This window comes from Anomaloglossus baeobatrachus, chromosome 5 (assembly GCF_048569485.1).
Source record: "Anomaloglossus baeobatrachus isolate aAnoBae1 chromosome 5, aAnoBae1.hap1, whole genome shotgun sequence".
NCBI classification, from domain to species: domain Eukaryota; kingdom Metazoa; phylum Chordata; class Amphibia; order Anura; family Aromobatidae; genus Anomaloglossus; species Anomaloglossus baeobatrachus.
In genome coordinates, this window is record NC_134357.1 from 584,544,692 (window position 1) to 584,561,978 (window position 17,287).

Here is a 17,287-nt window from a genome sequence, read left to right on the forward strand (position 1 = left end):
GACTTTGCACTAAATATATATATATATTTTTTTTTTCATTCTGCGAAGGCTGGGTATATGGACTTAATTGTGGCTTTTATCCGGCCCTCACGGTCTGCTCAACAGTGCCCCCTAGTCTGGAATTACACCCAAAGGTGTAGCTTACTTTGCGGCCTCATATCTCGGGAACCAAACATGTCACCGGGTCATGACACCCCTTAAAATTTAAGTCTGAACCTGGCCGAGCAAATGGGACGTATACCGCAATTGGGGGACCCCGGAAAACGACGGCAATGCACCCCAAAAAAACGGCAATGTTTGAACCCCGATAACTTCTTAACGCGGGGTCCTAGTGCTTCGGGGATGGTCTCGTTGGAATCGGGGTGAAGAAATCTAGGGGGGTCTTTTCAGGCATTCTGCTAGATTCTTTAGATTAGGAGATATTTGGCTCCAACTGTCACCTGTGGACTTTGCACTAAATATATATATATTTTTTTTCCATTCTGCGAGGGCTGGGTATATGGACTTAATTGTGGCTTTTACCCAACCCTCACGGTCTGCTCAACAGCGCCCCCTAGTCTGGAATTACACCCAAAGGTGTAGCTTACTTTGCGGCCTCATATCTCGGGAACCAAACATGTCACCGGGTCATGTGACCCCGTAAAATTTAAGTCTGAACCTGGCCGAGCTAATGGGACATATACCGCAATTGGGGGACCCCAGAAAACGATGACAATGCGCCCCAAAAAGACGTCCATGTTTGAACCCCGATAACTTCTTAACGCAGGGTCCTAGAGCTTCGGGGATGGTCTCGTTGGAATCGGGGTGAAGAAATCTAGGGGGGTCTATGCAGGCATTCGGCTAGATGCTTTAGATTAGGAGATATTTGGCTTCAACTGCAGTCTGCTGAAGAGCGCCCTCTAATCTGGAATTACACCCAAATGTGTAGCTTACTTTGCGGCCTCATATCTCGGGAACCAAACATGTCACCGGGTCATGTGACCCCGTAAAATTTAAGTCTGAACCTGGACGAGTTAATGGGACGTATACCGCAATTGGGGGACCCCGGGAAACGACGGCAATGCGCCCCAAAAAGACGGCCATGTTTGAACCCCGATAACTTCTTAACCCAGGGTCCTAGAGCTTCGGGGATGGTCTCGTTGGAATCGGGGTGAAGAAATCTAGGGGGGTCTATGCAGGCATTCCGCTAGATGCTTTAGATTAGGAGATATTTGGCTTCAACTACAGACTGCTGAAAAGCGCCCTCTAGTCTGGAATTACACCCAAATGTGTAGCTTACTTTGCGGCCTCATATCTCGGGAACCAAACATGTCACCGGGTCATGTGACCCCTTAGGCTACATGCGCACGCTGCTTTTTTTCCTGCTTTTTTGCTGCTTTTTTGGCTGCAGTTTTGTCAGCTGAACTTTCTGACCACTTCCCAGCAAAGTCTATGAGAAGTCAGATTTGTCATGCGCACACTGCAGTTTATTTGTCAGCGTTTTTTTTGTCAAAAGTTTGTGAAAAAAAAAAATGCAGCATGTTCATTCTTCCTGCATTTTTGTCAACATTTGTCACCCATTGAAATCAATGAGGGCATCAAAAACGCAGGAAAAATGCATGCTAATCAAAAGTGGTGCATTTTACCTGCCTTTTACCTGCGTTTTTGCTAGCAAAAACGCAGGTGATTTGTCAGGAAGTGAGGTCAGGCAAGTGGTCCCGTCCCGTCCTCCACGTGTTCCCCGAAGTACCGCTGTCCCCAGGGGAGATGATGTGGAGGACGGGACTATCAGCAGCGGCAGTGAGAGAGGGATGGACATTGGCAGCTGAAAACATTGATTTTTCCCTCTTGCTGCTGCCGCCGCCGCTGGTAGTCCCGTCCTCCACGTGTTCCCCGAAGTACCACTGTCCCCAGCATGCACGCACAGGGGAGATGATGTGGAGGACGGGACTATCAGCAGCGGCGGCAGCGAGAGGGAAAAATCAATGTTTTCAGCTGCCAACGTCCATCCCCCTCTCGCTGCTGCCGCCGCTGATAGTCCCGTCCTCCACGTGTTCCCCGAAGTACCGCGGTCCCCGCACAGGGGAGATGATGGACCCCTCTCACCACCACCGCCGCCGCCGCTGAAAGTCCCGGGCTCCACGCTCCTGCCGCCGGCTCCACGCTTCTGCCGCCGGCTCCACGCTCCTGCCGCCGGCTCCACGCTCCTGCCGCCGGCTCCACGCTCCTGCCGTCGGCTCCACGCTCCTGCCGCCGGCTCCACGCTCCTGCCGCCGGCTCCAGGCTCCTGCCGTCAGCTCCACGCTCCTGCCGCCGGCTCCACGCTCCTGCCGCCGGCTCCACGCTCCTGCCGCCGGCTCCACGCTGTAGCGCGATCAGCTGAGCTGTCAGAGGTTACTCGCGGCCACCGCTGGATTCGGCGGTGGCCGCGGGTAACCTCGGTGACAGCTCAGCTGATCGCACGGCTGTCTTCATTAGCTGCATGGAGGTGACCGGAGCGGCGGTGTCTGCTGCTCCGGTCACCTCCATGCAGCACTGCTGGAAGCGACGCTGGAGCATGATGGATTACGCCGGACATAGAGGGCTTTGTCGGGGTTAATAAATTGGTAATGAGGGAATGTGTTTGTGTTTTTTATTTCTAATAAAGGATTTTTCGGGTGTGTGTGTTTATTTACTGTAATTTACAGATTAATCATGGAGGGTGTCTCATAGACGCCTGACATGATTAATCTAGGACTTATTGGCAGCTATGGGCTGCCAATAACTCCTTATTACCCCGATTTGCCAACGCACCAGGGTAAATCGGGAAGAGCCGGGTACAGTCCCAGAACTGTCGCATCTAATGGATGCGGCAATTCTGGGCGGCTGCTGACTGATATTGTTAGGCTGGGGGGCTCCCCATAACGTGGGGCTCCCCATCCTGAGAATACCAGCCTTCAGCCGTATGGCTTTATCTGGCTGGCATTAAAATTGGGGGGACCGCACGCCGGTTTTTTTAATTATTTATTTATTTCTAATTTTTTTTTTCCAATTCAACAAGCTTTATGGGCTTGTTTGAACTGAAAAATACATGAAACAATTGTTGACAAAACTGCAGCCAAAAACGCACCAAAAAAGCAGTAAAAATGCACCAAAAAAGCACCTACATTTTTTGGGACATTTCCAGGCTCTCTCTGACAAGGTGCAGTTTTGGCTGCAGTTTTGGCTGCAGTTTTGGCTGCAGTTTGTGAACACGAAAAAGAAGCAGCGTGCGCATGTAGCCTTAAAATTTAAGTCTGAACCTGGACGAGCTTATGGGATGTATACCGCAATTATGGGACCCCGGGAAACGACGGCAATGCGCCCCAAAAAGACGGCAATGTTTGAACCATGATAACTTCTTAACGCGGGGTCCTAGAGCTTCGGAGATGGTCTCGTTGGAATCGGGGTGAAGAAATCTAGGGGGGTCCTTATAGGCATTCCGCTAGATGTTTTAGATTAAGAGATATTTGGCTCCAACTGTCACCTGTGGACTTTGCACTAAATATATATATTTTTTTTTTCATTCAGAGAGGGCTGGGTATATGGCGTTAATTGTGGCTTTTACCCGGCCCTCACGGTCTGCTCAACAGCGCCCCCTAGTCTGGAATTACACCCAAAGGTGTAGCTTACTTTGCGGCCTCATATCTCGGGAACCAAACATGTCACCGGGTCATGAGACCCCTTAAAATTTAAGTCTGAACCTGGCCGAGCTAATGGGACATATACCGCAATTGGAAGACCCCGGAAAACGACGGCAATGCGCCCCAAAAAGACGACCATGTTTGAACCCCGATAACTTCTTAACGCAGGATCCTAGAGCTTCAGGGATAGTCTCGTTGGAATCGGGGTGAAGAAATCTAGGGGTTCTTTATAGGCATTCCACTAGATGCTTTAGATTAGGAGATATTTGGCTCCAACTGTCACCTGTGGACTTTGCACTAAATATATATATATTTTTTTCCCCATTCTGTGAGGGCTGGGTATATGGACTTAATTGTGGCTTTTACCCGGCCCTCACGGTCTGCTCAACAGCGCCCCCTAGTCTGGAACTACACCCAAAGGTGTAGCTTACTTTGCGGCCTCATATCTCGGGAACCAAACATGTCACCGGGTCATGTGACCCCTTAAAATTTAAGTCTGAACCTGGACGAGCTAATTGGACGTATACCGCAATTATGGGACCCCGGGAAACGACGGCAATGCGCCCCGAAAAGACGGCAATGTTTGAACCCCGATAACTTCTTAACGCGAGGTCCTAGAGCTTCGGGGATGGTCTCGTTGGAATCGGGGTGAAGAAATCTAGGGGGGTGTATACAGGCATTCCGCTAGATGCTTTAGATTAGGAGATATTTGGCGTCAACTGCCGTCTGCTGAAGAGCACCCTCTAATCTGGAATTACACCCAAATGTGTAGCTTACTTTGCAGCCTCATATCTCGGGAACCAAACATGTCACCGGGTCATGTGACCCCTTATAATTTAAGTCTGAACCTGGCCGAGCTAATGGGATGTATACCGCAATTGGGAAACCCTGGGAAACGACGGCAATGCGCCCCAAAAAGACGGCCATGTTTGAACCCCGATAACTTCTTAACGCGGGGTCCTAGAGCTTCGGGGATGGTCTCGTTGGAATCGTGGTGAAGAAATCTAGGGGGGTCTTTACAGGCATTCCGCTAGATGCTTTAGATTAGGAGATATTTGGCTCCAACTGTCACCTGTGGACTTTGCACTAAATATATATATATTTTTTTTTTTATTTTGCGAGGGCCGGCTAAATGGATATAATTGTGGCTTTTACCCGGCCCTCACGGTCTGCTCAACAGCGCCCCCTAGTCTGGAATTACACCCAAATGTGTAGCTTACTTTGCGGCCTCATATCTCGGGAACCAAACATGTCACCGGGTCATGTGACCCCTTAAAATTTAAGTCTGAACCTGGCCGAGCTAATGGGACGTATACCGCAATTGGGGGACCCGGGAAACGACGGCAATGCGCCCCAAAATGACGGCCATGTTTGAACCCCGATAACTTCTTAACGCGGGGTCCTAGAGCTTCGCGGATGGTCTCGTTGGAATCGGGGTGAAGAAATCTAGGGGGGTCATTACAGCAATTCCACTAGATGCTTTAGATTAGGAGATATTTGGCTTCAACTGCAGTCTGCTGAAAAGCGCCCTCTAGTCTGGAATTACACCCAAATGTGTAGCTTACTTTGCGGCCTCATATCTCGGGAACCAAACATGTCACCGGGTCATGTGACCCCTTAAAATTTAAGTCTGAACCTGGCCGAGCTAATGGGACGTATACCGCAATTATGGGACCTCGGGAAACGACGGCAATGCGCCCCAAAAAGATGGCAATGTTTGAACCATGATAACTTCTTAACGCGGGGTCCTAGAGCTTCGGGGATGGTCTCGTTGGAATTGGGGTGAAGAAATCTAGGGGGGTCTTTGTGGGCATTCCACTAGATGCTTTAGATTAGGAGATATTTGGCTCCAACTGTCACCTGTGGACTTTGCACTAAATATATATATATATTTTTTTTTTTTCATTCTGCGAGGGCTGGGTATATGGACTTAATTGTGGCTTTTATCCGGCCCTCACGGTCTGCTCAACAGTGCCCCCTAGTCTGGAATTACACCCAAAGGTGTAGCTTACTTTGCGGCCTCATATCTCGGGAACCAAACATGTCACCGGGTCATGACACCCCTTAAAATTTAAGTCTGAACCTGGCCGAGCAAATGGGACGTATACCGCAATTGGGGGACCCCGGAAAACGACGGCAATGCACCCCAAAAAGACGGCAATGTTTGAACCCCGATAACTTCTTAACGCGGGGTCCTAGTGCTTCGGGGATGGTCTCGTTGGAATCAGGGTGAAGAAATCTAGGGGGGTCTTTACAGGCATTCTGCTAGATTCTTTAGATTAGGAGATATTTGGCTCCAACTGTCACCTGTGGACTTTGCACTAAATATATATATATATATTTTTTTTTATTCTGCGAGGGCTGGGTATATGGACTTAATTGTGGCTTTTACCCAACCCTCACGGTCTGCTCAACAGCGCCCCCTAGTCTGGAATTACACCCAAAGGTGTAGCTTACTTTGCGGCCTCATATCTCGGGAACCAAACATGTCACCGGGTCATGTGACCCCGTAAAATTTAAGTCTGAACCTGGCCGAGCTAATGGGACATATACCGCAATTGGGGGACCCCAGAAAACGACGACAATGCGCCCCAAAAAGACGTCCATGTTTGAACCCCGATAACTTCTTAACGCAGGGTCCTAGAGCTTCGGGGATGGTCTCGTTGGAATCGGGGTGAAGAAATCTAGGGGGATCTAAGCAAGCATTCGGCTAGATGCTTTAGATTAGGAGATATTTGGCTTCAACTGCAGTCTGCTGAAGAGCGCCCTCTAATCTGGAATTACACCCAAATGTGTAGCTTACTTTGCGGCCTTTTATCTCGGGAACCAAACATGTCACCGGGTCATGTGACCCCTTAAAATTTAAGTCTGAACCTGGCCGAGCAAATGGGACGTATACCGCAATTATGGGACCCCGGGAAACTATGGCAATGCGCGCCAAAAAGACGGCCATGTTTGAACCCCGATGACTTCTTAACGCGGGGTCCTAGATCTTCGGGGATGGTCTCGTTGGAATCGGGGTGAAGAAATCTAGGGGGGTCTTTAAAGGCATTCTGCTAGATTCTTTAGATTAGGAGATATTTGGCTCCAACTGTCACCTGTGGACTTTGCACTAAATATATATATATATATTTTTTTTTATTCTGCGAGGGCTGGGTATATGGACTGAATTGTGGCTTTTACCCAACCCTCACGGTCTGCTCAACAGCACCCCCTAGTCTGGAATTACACCCAAAGGTGTAGCTTACTTTGCGGCCTCATATCTCGGGAACCAAACATGTCACCGGGTCATGTGACCCCTTAAAATTTAAGTCTGAACCTGGCCGAGCTAATGGGACATATACCGCAATTGGGGGACCCCAGAAAACGACGGCAATGCGCCCCAAAAAGACGTCCATGTTTGAACCCCGATAACTTCTTAACGCAGGGTCCTAGAGCTTCGGGGATGGTCTCGTTAGAATCGGGGTGAAGAAATCTAGGGGGGTGTGTACAGTCATTCCGCTAGATGCTTTAGATTAGGAGATATTTAGCTCCAACTGTCACCTGTGGACTTTGCACTAAATATATATATATTTTTTTTTTCATTCTGTGAGGGCTGGGTATATGGATTTAATTGTGGCTTTTACCCGGCCCTCACGGTCTGCTCAACAGCGCCCCCTAGTCTGGAATTACACCCAAAGGTGTAGCTTACTTTGCGGCCTTTTATCTCGGGAACCAAACATGTCACCGGGTCATGTGACCCCTTAAAATTTAAGTCTGAACCTGGCCGAGCAAATGGAACGTATACCGCAATTATGGGACCCCGGGAAACGACGGCAATGCGCCCCAAAAAGACGGCCATGTTTGAACCCCGATAACTTCTTAACGCGGGGTCCTAGATCTTCGGGGATGGTCTCGTTGGAATCGGGGTGAAGAAATCTAGGGGGGTCTTTAAAGGCATTCTGCTAGATTCTTTAGATTAGGAGATATTTGGCTCCAACTGTCACCTGTGGACTTTGCACTAAATATATATATATATATTTTTATTCTGCGAGGGCTGGGTATATGGACGTAATTGTGGCTTTTACCCAACCCTCACGGTCTGCTCAACAGCGCCCCCTAGTCTGGAATTACACCCAAAGGTGTAGCTTACTTTGCGGCCTTTTATCTCGGGAACCAAACATGTCACCGGGTCATGTGACCCCTTAAAATTTAAGTCTGAACCTGGCCGAGCTAATGGGACATATACCGCAATTGGGGGACCCCAGAAAACGACGGCAATGCGCCCCAAAAAGACGTCCATGTTTGAACCCCGATAACTTCTTAACGCAGGGTCCTAGAGCTTCGGGGATGGTCTCGTTGGAATCGGGGTGAAGAAATCTAGGGGGGTTGATTACGGTCATTCCGCTAGATGCTTTAGATTAGGAGATATTTAGCTCCAACTGTCACCTGTGGACTTTGCACTAAATATATCTATATTTTTTATTCTGCGAGGGCTGGGTATATGGACTTAATTGTGGCTTTTACCCAACCCTCACGGTCTGCTCAACAGCACCCCCCTAGTCTGGAATTACACCCAAAGGTGTAGCTTACTTTGCGGCCTCATATCTCGGGAACCAAACATGTCACCGGGTCATGTGACCCCTTAAAATTTAAGTCTGAACCTGGCCGAGCTAATGGGACGTATACCGCAATTGGGGGACCCGGGAAACGACGGCAATGCGCCCCAAAATGAAGGCCATGTTTGAACCCCGATAACTTCTTAACGCGGGGTCCTAGAGCTTCGCGGATGGTCTCGTTGGAATCGGGGTGAAGAAATCTAGGGGGGTCATTACAGCAATTCCACTAGATGCTTTAGATTAGGAGATATTTGGCTTCAACTGCAGTCTGCTGAAAAGCGCCCTCTAGTCTGGAATTACACCCAAATGTGTAGCTTACTTTGCGGCCTCATATCTCGGGAACCAAACATGTCACCGGGTCATGTGACCCCTTAAAATTTAAGTCTGAACCTGGACGAGCTAATGGGACGTATACCGCAATTATGGGACCTCGGGAAACGACGGCAATGCGCCCCAAAAAGCCGGCAATGTTTGAACCATGATAACTTCTTAACGCGGGGTCCTAGAGCTTCGGGGATGGTCTCGTTGGAATTGGGGTGAAGAAATCTAGGGGGGTCTTTATGGGCATTCCGCTAGATGCTTTAGATTAGGAGATATTTGGCTCCAACTGTCACCTGTGGACTTTGCACTAAATATATATATATTTTTTTTTTTTCATTCTGCGAGGGCTGGGTATATGGACTTAATTGTGGCTTTTATCCGGCCCTCACGGTCTGCTCAACAGCACCCCCTAGTCTGGAATTACACCCAAAGGTGTAGCTTACTTTGCGGCCTTTTATCTCGGGAACCAAACATGTCACCGGGTCATGTGACCCCTTAAAATTTAAGTCTGAACCTGGCCGAGCAAATGGGACGTATACCGCAATTATGGGACCCCAGGAAACTATGGCAATGCGCGCCAAAAAGACGGCCATGTTTGAACCCCGATAACTTCTTAACGCGGGGTCCTAGATCTTCGGGGATGGTCTCGTTGGAATCGGGGTGAAGAAATCTAGGGGGGTCTTTAAAGGCATTCTGCTAGATTCTTTAGATTAGGAGATATTTGGCTCCAACTGTCACCTGTGGACTTTGCACTAAATATATATATATTTTTTTTATTCTGCGAGGGCTGGGTATATGGACTTAATTGTGGCTTTTACCCAACCCTCACGGTCTGCTCAACAGCGCCCCCTAGTCTGGAATTACACCCAAAGGTGTAGCTTACTTTGCGGCCTTTTATCTCGGGAACCAAACATGTCACCGGGTCATGTGACCCCTTAAAATTTAAGTCTGAACCTGGCCGAGCAAATGGGACGTATACCGCAATTATGGGACCCCGGGAAACTATGGCAATGCGCGCCAAAAAGACGGCCATGTTTGAACCCCGATAACTTCTTAACGCGGGGTCCTAGATCTTCGGGGATGGTCTCGTTGGAATCGGGGTGAAGAAATCTAGGGGGGTCTTTACAGGCATTCTGCTAGATTCTTTAGATTAGGAGATATTTGGCTCCAACTGTCACCTGTGGACTTTGCACTAAATATATATATATTTTTTTTTATTCTGCGAGGGCTGGGTATATGGACTTAATTGTGGCTTTTACCCAACCCTCACGGTCTGCTCAACAGCACCCCCTAGTCTGGAATTACACCCAAAGGTGTAGCTTACTTTGCGGCCTCATATCTCGGGAACCAAACATGTCACCGGGTCATGTGACCCCTTAAAATTTAAGTCTGAACCTGGCCGAGCTAATGGGACATATACCGCAATTGGGGGACCCCAGAAAACGACGGCAATGCGCCCCAAAAAGACGTCCATGTTTGAACCCCGATAACTTCTTAACGCAGGGTCCTAGAGCTTCGGGGATGGTCTCGTTGGAATCGGGGTGAAGAAATCTAGGGGGGTGGTTACAGTCATTCCGCTAGATGCTTTAGATTAGGAGATATTTAGCTCCAACTGTCACCTGTGGACTTTGCACTAAATATATCTATATTTTTTTTTTCATTCTGTGAGGGCTGGCTATATGGACTTAATTGTGGCTTTTACCCGGCCCTCACGGTCTGCTCAACAGCGCCCCCTAGTCTGGAATTACTCCCAAAGGTGTAGCTTACTTTGCGGCTTTTATCTCGGGAACCAAACATGTCACCGGGTCATGTGACCCCTTAAAATTTAAGTCTGAACCTGGCCGAGCAAATGGGACGTATACCGCAATTATGGGACCCCGGGAAACTATGGCAATGCGCGCCAAAAAGACGGCCATGTTTGAACCCCGATAACTTCTTAATGCGGGGTCCTAGATCTTCGGGGATGGTCTCGTTGGAATCGGGGTGAAGAAATCTAGGGAGGTCTTTACAGTCATTCTGCTAGATTCTTTAGATTAGGAGATATTTGGCTCCAACTGTCACCTGTGGACTTTGCACTAAATATATATATATATATTTTTTTTTATTCTGCGAGGGCTGGGTATATGGTCTTAATTGTGGCTTTTACCCAACCCTCACGGTCTGCTCAACAGCACCCCCCCTAGTCTGGAATTACACCCAAAGGTGTAGCTTACTTTGCGGCCTCATATCTCGGGAACCAAACATGTCACCGGGTCATGTGACCCCTTAAAATTTAAGTCTGAACCTGGCCGAGCTAATGGGACATATACCGCAATTGGGGGACCCCAGAAAACGACGGCAATGTGCCCCAAAAAGACGTCCATGTTTGAACCCCGATAACTTCTTAACGCAGGGTCCTAGAGCTTCGGGGATGGTCTCGTTGGAATCGGGGTGAAGAAATCTAGGGGGGTGTTTACAGTCATTCCGCTAGATGCTTTAGATTAGGAGATATTTAGCTCCAACTGTCACCTGTGGACTTTGCACTAAATATATATATTTTTTTTCCCATTCTGTGAGGGCTGGGTATATGGACTTAATTGTGGCTTTTACCCGGCCCTCACGGTCTGCTCAACAGCGCCCCCTAGTCTGGAATTACACCCAAAGGTGTAGCTTACTTTGCGGCCTTTTATCTCGGGAACCAAACATGTCACCGGGTCATGTGACCCCTTAAAATTTAAGTCTGAACCTGGCCGAGCAAATGGGACGTATACCGCAATTATGGGACCCCGGGAAACTATGGCAATGCGCGCCAAAAAGATGGCCATGTTTGAACCCCGATAACTTCTTAACGCGGGGTCCTAGATCTTCGGGGATGGTCTCGTTGGAATCGGGGTGAAGAAATCTAGGGGGGTCTTTAAAGGCATTCTGCTAGATTCTTTAGATTAGGAGATATTTGGCTCCAACTGTCACCTGTGGACTTTGCACTAAATATATATATATTTTTTTTTATTCTGCAAGGGCTGGGTATATGGACTTAATTGTGGCTTTTACCCAACCCTCACGGTCTGCTCAACAGCGCCCCCTAGTCTGGAATTACACCCAAAGGTGTAGCTTACTTTGCGGCCTCATATCTCAGGAACCAAACATGTCACCGGGTCATGTGACCCCTTAAAATTTAAGTCTGAACCTGGCCGAGCTAATGGGACGTATACCGCAATTGGGGGACCCCGGGAAACGACGGCAATGTGCCCCAAAAAGACGGCCATGTTTGAACCCCGATAACTTCTTAACGCTGGGTCCTAGAGCTTTGCGGATGGTCTCGTTGGAATCGGGGTGAAGAAATCTAGGGGGGTCTCTCCAGGCATTCCGCTAGATGCTTTAGATTAGGAGATATTTGGCGTCAACTGCCGTCTGCTGAAGAGCACCCTCTAATCTGGAATTACACCCAAATGTGTAGCTTACTTTGCGGCCTCATATCTCGGGAACCAAACATGTCACCGGGTCATGTGACCCCTTAAAATTTAAGTCTGAACCTGGCCGAGCTAATGGGATGTATAACGCAATTGGGAAACCCTGGGAAACGACGGCAATGCGCCCCAAAAAGACGGCCATGTTTGAACCCCGATAACTTCTTAACGCGGGGTCCTAGAGCTTCGGGGATGGTCTCGTTGGAATCGTGGTGAAGAAATCTAGGGGGTCTTTACAGGCATTCCGCTAGATGCTTTAGATTAGGAGATATTTGGCTCCAACTGTCACCTGTGGACTTTGCACTAAATATATATATATTTTTTTTTTATTTTGCGAGGGCCGGCTAAATGGATATAATTGTGGCTTTTACCCAACCCTCACGGTCTGCTCAACAGCGCCCCCTAGTCTGGAATTACACCCAAAGGTGTAGCTTACTTTGCGGCCTCATATCTCGGGAACCAAACATGTCACCGGGTCATGTGACCCCGTAAAATTTAAGTCTGAACCTGGCCGAGCAAATGGGACATATACCGCAATTGGGGGACCCCAGAAAACGACGACAATGCGCCCCAAAAAGACGTCCATGTTTGAACCCCGATAACTTCTTAACGCAGGGTCCTAGAGCTTCGGGGATGGTCTCGTTGGAATCGGGGTGAAGAAATCTAGGGGGATCTAAGCAGGCATTCGGCTAGATGCTTTAGATTAGGAGATATTTGGCTTCAACTGCAGTCTGCTGAAGAGCGCCCTCTAATCTGGAATTACACCCAAAGGTGTAGCTTACTTTGCGGCCTCATATCTCGGGAACCAAACATGTCACCGGGTCATGTGACCCCTTAAAATTTAAGTCTGAACCTGGCCGAGCTAATGGGACATAAACCGCAATTGGGGGACCCCAGAAAACGACGGCAATGCGCCCCAAAAATACGTCCATGTTTGAACCCCGATAACTTCTTAAAGCAGGGTCCTAGAGCTTCGGGGATGGTCTCGTTGGAATCGGGGTGAAGAAATCTAGGGGGGTGTTTACAGTCATTCCGCTAGATGCTTTAGATTAGGAGATATTTAGCTCCAACTGTCACCTGTGGACTTTGCACTAAATATATCTATATTTTTTTTTCATTCTGCGAGGGCTGGGTATATGGACTTAATTGTGGCTTTTACCCGGCCCTCACGGTCTGCTCAACAGCGCCCCCTAGTCTGGAATTACACCCAAAGGTGTAGCTTACTTTGCGGCTTTTATCTCGGGAACCAAACATGTCACCGGGTCATGTGACCCCTTAAAATTTAAGTCTGAACCTGGCCGAGCAAATGGGACGTATACCGCAATTATGGGACCCCGGGAAACTATGGCAATGCGCGCCAAAAAGACGGCCATGTTTGAACCCCGATAACTTCTTAACGCGGGGTCCTAGATCTTCGGGGATGGTCTCGTTGGAATCGGGGTGAAGAAATCTAGGGGGGTCTTTAAAGGCATTCTGCTAGATTCTTTAGATTAGGAGATATTTGGCTCCAACTGTCACCTGTGGACTTTGCACTAAATATATATATATTTTTTTTTATTCTGCGAGGGCTGGGTATATGGACTTAATTGTGGCTTTTATCCGGCCCTCACGGTCTGCTCAACAGCGCCCCCTAGTCTGGAATTACACCCAAAGGTGTAGCTTACTTTGCGGCCTTATATCTCAGGAACCAAACATGTCACCGGGTCATGTGACCCCTTAAAATTTAAGTCTGAACCTTGCCGAGCTAATGGGACGTATACCGCAATTGGGGGACCCCGGGAAACGACGGCAATGTGCCCCAAAAAGACGGCCATGTTTGAACCACGATAACTTCTTAACGCTGGGTCCTAGAGCTTTGCGTATGGTCTCGTTGGAATCGGGGTGAAGAAATCTAGGTGGGTCTTTACAGGCATTCCGCTAGATGCTTTAGATTAGGAGATATTTGGCATCAACTGCCGTCTGCTTAAGAGCACCCTCTAATCTGGAATTACACCCAAATGTGTAGCTTACTTTGCGGCCTCATATCTCGGGAACCAAACATGTCACCGGGTCATGTGACCCCTTAAAATTTAAGTCTGAACCTGGCCGAGCTAATGGGATGTATACCGCAATTGGGAAACCCTGGGAAACGACGGCAATGCGCCCCAAAAAGACGGCCATGTTTGAACCCCGATAACTTCTTAACGCGGGGTCCTAGAGCTTCGGGGATGGTCTCGTTGGAATCGGGGTGAAGAAATCTAGGGGGGTCATTACAGCAATTCCACTAGATGCTTTAGATTAGGAGATATTTGGCTTCAACTGCAGTCTGCTCAACAGCGCCCCCTAGTCTGGAATTACACCCAAAGGTGTAGCTTACTTTGCGGCCTCATATCTCAGGAACCAAACATGTCACCGGGTCATGTGACCCCTTAAAATTTAAGTCTGAACCTTGCCGAGCTAATGGGACGTATACCGCAATTGGGGGACCCCGGGAAACGACGGCAATGTGCCCCAAAAAGACGGCCATGTTTGAACCACGATAACTTCTTAACGCTGGGTCCTAGAGCTTTGCGTATGGTCTCGTTGGAATCGGGGTGAAGAAATCTAGGTGGGTCTTTACAGGCATTCCGCTAGATGCTTTAGATTAGGAGATATTTGGCATCAACTGCCGTCTGCTTAAGAGCACCCTCTAATCTGGAATTACACCCAAATGTGTAGCTTACTTTGCGGCCTCATATCTCGGGAACCAAACATGTCACCGGGTCATGTGACCCCTTAAAATTTAAGTCTGAACCTGGCCGAGCTAATGGGATGTATACCGCAATTGGGAAACCCTGGGAAACGACGGCAATGCGCCCCAAAAAGACGGCCATGTTTGAACCCCGATAACTTCTTAACGCGGGGTCCTAGAGCTTCGGGGATGGTCTCGTTGGAATCGGGGTGAAGAAATCTAGGGGGGTCATTACAGCAATTCCACTAGATGCTTTAGATTAGGAGATATTTGGCTTCAACTGCAGTCTGCTGAAAAGCGCCCTCTAGTCTGGAATTACACCCAAATGTGTAGCTTACTTTGCGGCCTCATATCTCGGGAACCTAACATGTCACCGGGTCATGTGACCCCTTAAAATTTAAGTCTGAACCTGGACGAGCTAATGGGACGTATACCGCAATTATGGGACCTCGGGAAACGATGGCAATGCGCCCCAAAAAGACGGCAATGTTTGAACCATGATAACTTCTTAACGCGGGGTCCTAGAGCTTCGGGGATGGTCTCGTTGGAATCGAGGTGAAGAAATCTAGGGGGTGTTTACAGTCATTCCGCTAGATGCTTTAGATTAGGAGATATTTAGCTCCAACTGTCACCTGTGGACTTTGCACTAAATATATATATATATTTTTTTTTCATTCTGTGAGGGCTGGCTATATGGACTTAATTGTGGCTTTTACCTGGCCCTCACGGTCTGCTCAACAGCGCCCCCTAGTCTGGAATTACACCCAAAGGTGTAGCTTACTTTGCGGCTTTTATCTCGGGAACCAAACATGTCACCGGGTCATGTGACCCCTTAAAATTTAAGTCTGAACCTGGCCGAGCAAATGGGACATATACCGCAATTATGGGACCCCGGGAAAATATGGCAATGCGCGCCAAAAAGACGGCCATGTTTGAACCCCTATAACTTCTTAACGCGGGGTCCTAGATCTTCGGGGATGGTCTCGTTGGAATCGGGGTGAAGAAATCTAGGGGGGTCTTTAAAGGCATTCTGCTAGATTCTTTAGATTAGGAGATATTTGGCTCCAACTGTCACCTGTGGACTTTGCACTAAATATATATTTTTTTTTATTCTGCGAGGGCTGGGTATATGGACTTAATTGTGGCTTTTACCCAACCCTCACGGTCTGCTCAACAGCGCCCCCTAGTCTGGAATTCCACCCAAAGGTGTAGCTTACTTTGCGGCCTCATATCTCAGGAACCAAACATGTCACCGGGTCATGTGACCCCTTAAAATTTAAGTCTGAACCTGGCCGAGCTAATGGGATGTATACCGCAATTGGGAAACCCTGGGAAACGACGGCAATGCGCCCCAAAAAGACGGCCATGTTTGAACCCCGATAACTTCTTAACGCGGGGTCCTAGATCTTCGGGGATGGTCTCGTTGGAATCGGGGTGAAGAAATCTAGGGGGGTCTATAAAGGCATTCTGCTAGATTCTTTAGATTAGGAGATATTTGGCTCCAACTGTCACCTGTGGACTTTGCACTAAATATATATATATTTTTTTTTATTCTGCGAGGGCTGGGTATATGGACTTAATTGTGGCTTTTACCCAACCCTCACGGTCTGCTCAACAGCGCCCCCTAGTCTGGAATTACACCCAAAGGTGTAGCTTACTTTGCGGCCTCATATCTCAGGAACCAAACATGTCACCGGGTCATGTGACCCCTTAAAATTTAAGTCTGAACCTGGCCGAGCTAATGGGACGTATACCGCAATTGGGGGACCCCGGGAAACGACGGCAATGTGCCCCAAAAAGACGGCCATGTTTGAACCCCGATAACTTCTTAACGCTGGGTCCTAGAGCTTTGCGGATGGTCTCGTTGGAATCGGGGTGAAGAAATCTAGGGGGGTCATTACAGCAATTCCACTAGATGCTTTAGATTAGGAGATATTTGGCTTCAACTGCAGTCTGCTGAAAAGCGCCCTCTAGTCTGGAATTACACCCAAATGTGTAGCTTACTTTGCGGCCTCATATCTCGGGAACCTAACATGTCACCGGGTCATGTGACCCCTTAAAATTTAAGTCTGAACCTGGACGAGCTAATGGGACGTATACCGCAATTATGGGACCTCGGGAAATGACGGCAATGCGCCCCAAAAAGACGGCAATGTTTGAACCATGATAACTTCTTAACGCGGGGTCCTAGAGCTTCGCGGATGGTCTCGTTGGAATCGGGGTGAAGAAATCTAGGGGGGTCATTACAGCAATTCCACTAGATGCTTTAGATTAGGAGATATTTGGCTTCAACTGCAGTCTGCTGAAAAGCGCCCTCTAGTCTGGAATTACACCCAAATGTGTAGCTTACTTTGCGGCCTCATATCTCGGGAACCAAACATGTCACCGGGTCATGTGACCCCTTAAAATTTAAGTCTGAACCTGGCCGAGCTAATGGGACGTATACCGCAATTATGGGACCTCGGAAAACGACGGCAATGCGCCCCAAAAAGACGGCAATGTTTGAACCATGATAACTTCTTAACGCGGGGTCCTAGAGCTTCGGGGATGGTCTCGTTGGAATTGGGGTGA